We start from the raw sequence: 3,438 nt of genomic DNA, 5'->3' as shown, positions 1-3,438 counted from the left end.
CCCCATAAGGATCTTGGAATAAATCTTCAGGGAATTGAGCTGGGAAAACTATATGGTATTATAACATTCATTTTCTATAATACTTTCTCAACAAACCTTTATTGAATATGTGCTTTGCCCTGAACTCAGAAATCAGAAAGAAAAATTGATCCCAAGCACAAAGGAACCACGTCCTTCATTCTTTCCTGGGCTCTGGAGAGGAACATGAATTAAGAGGCTCTATATTGGATGAAAATGAGGATGGAAGCCCTGTTGGGCTACTTACTAGCTGAGAAATTTGAGATGCGTTAGTTCAGTTATCTAAAGTTTCTATATGACAGCAGTAATGGAAAGATTAAATGAGAATGAATTCAAAGAACCTAGCACACAGTGGCTGGAACACAGCAGGTTATAAAAGTGTTTCTTCCCTTCTCTTTGATTCCCTCACAGGGCATTCTCTGTAGAAATCATGGGGCAGTTACTCATACATCATTTATGGCATCTGGACCCTAATCCTTGCCTCTCCAAATGCCTTCCATATGGTCCAAGGAAAGCTTCTGGACTCTCTCAGATGGAGTCCTTTGTGACCTACCATGACATTTGGATATGTCTTTGGACTATGGATGTTCAACATTTTTCTTTTTCTTCTCTATCATTTTTCTTTCCTATTTTTGTTTCTCATTCTCTCTCCTATGACTTTTCCTCTTGAGACACAAACATTTCATAATTTATTATTCCATCTTTTAGGCACATTGAAGAAACCTCTGGTGTCCCAGCCCCTGTTTCTGGTTCTTCAACATGAGACTTCCTGTATGGTGCTTGCTCCTGCCATCAAAACGCATAACGAATCTCATGGTGTGGTCCTTGTACCATCACATTCTCTTTTCGAGTGATACTTGGGAAATGCCTTACTTTGCAGGAATCTCATAGCAGAAAATGTGAATAACAGAGACTCCTTTGTTTGGGAACCAATGAAGTGTCTGTTGAAATGTAGAGGAGTAGAACTTAGGGTGAACAGAAGAGAAGCAGTAAGATTGGAAACGAGGTTCCCCTAAAGTGTGAACCATGGAAAGAAAAGCCTTGCAGGGTGTGAATAAAACAAAGCCGGGACCATTGGATGCCTTTGCCCCCAGAGCTCCACTAGAATGCCAGGAGTTTGTTCAGCCTCACACCCTCATCAAAAAGACGAATGACAATATCTGCCAAGGGCACTGCAAATTTTAATTTTGGAGTTCATTTAAAACTGCTATAACATGAGCTACCACTTCTTCATGGTCGAATTGTACTTCTCACCTACTTGATCTGTAGATCTTGTGTGGCATTCTCCAGCTTTCACCCAGAAGACATGTTCTGAGTCAAATCAAAACCTTGGAATTGTTTCTTCTACTGGTCTATTTCTATTATTATAACTCTCACAGACTACAGAGAAAGAACATACACATTTAATAAATAGAAAATATTTATTATACAGCGTTATCAAGATTATTTGACAAAAGGCAGTAACAAGCCAAAGGAAAACACGTTTACAAGAAACTGAACAACTTGTATCAGCACATACGTTAAGGTGAAGAGTTTCGGCCCTCTTGGTATAGGGTATGTATGTGTACGCCTCCAATTTTGAACAATGATGACATAAGGACTAATACTCTATTTATTCAGGAGACCCCGTAATCACAATAATCATAGGCATTCAGAGTAATAAAGTGATCACAGTTGAATGAACATGTTCACCAAATGTCTTAGACCAACCTAATGTCATCTTATACTTGAATATAAGTTGTTTTCCTTATCTATTCTAATTTTTACAAAATCTGAATGCACAAGCCCTGTGATATTAGAGATGTACATTAGTGGCATTAAGAGTAAAAAATAAACATGATTCACTAATAGAGATCATATGCTTTCCCTCATGAATTTGTCAATTACTAAAAACCCATCTATTAATCACTGGAGCCATTGATTTTCCTCTGTCTGCTTTCTTACAATGAAAACATGGAACTGAAGTCCACATCTCAGTCATGAGATCTTTACAATAAAGGTGTTTTAAAATAATTTTTAAAGGAAATGAAGTTCATTCTTGGTGTGGAACTGACTAAACTTGGCAGTAGAAGTACAAGAAATACAATCCTCCAACATTGGAGTGGATGTTAAATTCTGAACAAATGATGCACTGGGTATTTAAAGATTCTAAGATGATTTTTGGCTGAGAAATCAGCAGCTTCAATATGAAGGAAGCATATTAAAATATGACTGAACATAAGACATAAACAAAGATATTTAAGGGGGGTTGAATTCATTCCACAAATAATAGAAGAAATCAAAACAGCAAGAAAAATCCTTTTATTGGGGGTAAAAAGGGATGGTAAAGATGGAATAAGTGGATTACATGTCAATGGATATTACACAACAGCAAATAACAGAAACAAAAAGTTATGACAGCAAAGACACAGGAATAAAAGTCCATGAACATAAAAATTAAAAGAAGGCAAAATGTGATTGATAAAGATTTTACAAATTATGAGCTGAGTTAGATGTTACTGTATGTTAGACGCTCAAGTAGCTGTGGAAAATCTTTAAAAAAAACCTAATATAACCTGGAATAATCTAAATGCTTTGTTCAATCTTATGTTTTAATAATGTGTGCAAGCTTATAAAATGTACCGTTTATTTTCACTCTCAGTTTTTGTGCACTTTTAATATAACAAATTTTCAAACCATTAATAACATGTCGCCACATCAGAAAATATCTGAAAAATAAGTTCCATCTTAGAAGAAAAATGTCCATCCAAGCCGCATGTGAAAACATTGAGCTATAGTATTCAAACCTTCAAAGAGCTTCTGTAGATATTGATGACGATGTATAAAACATTATTGGAACATAAAAAATAAATCTAGTATATTCAAAAGACAATTTCTAATTGCAGTTAGATTGACTACTAGGTTGACATTTGACATTACATTGCACAAATTTTACGATCGCACATATACAAGGACACAGGAACACATTCACTCGCTAGTTACAAGGACTTCAGTGACAATAGGATAGAATTATTTGTCATTTAAACCAGTAATAGTTGCTATGAGTACACCATTAGATTCAAAGATGGATTTGTTTCTGTAATACGTAAGAGAAATAATGGCACCAAATTGTACATATACGCATCTTAGAAGTTCAACTGGTAGGTATTATTTGCTACAGTAAGTGGAAGGGTAACAATTTTGCCACATGGTTTGTTCTTTAACTGAAGGTCAATGGAAAGCCCGCTTGGCACAAACACAAGTTAATCCACAAAAGGGTTCCCGCCACTCTCGAAATAATCTCTTCTTCTGGCCTTTTCCCCAAATCGCCAATAAGTGAATATGGAACGTGAGAAGCTGATCATGTTTTTTTTTTTTTTTTTTTTTTTTTTTTCCAAAGTCCCATGCTGATGGATTGTCCTATTTCTAGCTCCTTCCTCC

The 3,438-nt window shown here is 35.8% G+C and overlaps 1 protein-coding gene across 1 annotated transcript in view; it reads right to left on the bottom strand.

Moving 5' to 3' along the window:
* Nucleotides 1–1,420: 1,420 nt before the first annotated feature.
* Nucleotides 1,421–3,438, bottom strand: part of GRM1 (glutamate metabotropic receptor 1) — a 442,031-nt gene continuing 440,013 nt past the window's right edge. Inside the window, exon 10 of the mRNA XM_008006735.3 lies at nucleotides 1,421–3,438. This exon is cut by the window's right edge and continues 1,703 nt beyond it. The gene's annotated coding sequence lies outside the window, so the exon portion shown is untranslated.

Source organism: Chlorocebus sabaeus, chromosome 13 (genome assembly GCF_047675955.1).
Source record: "Chlorocebus sabaeus isolate Y175 chromosome 13, mChlSab1.0.hap1, whole genome shotgun sequence".
NCBI lineage: Eukaryota > Metazoa > Chordata > Mammalia > Primates > Cercopithecidae > Chlorocebus > Chlorocebus sabaeus.
Note: the sequence above shows the minus strand (reverse complement) of the source record. Positions and strands in the feature narration are given on the sequence as shown.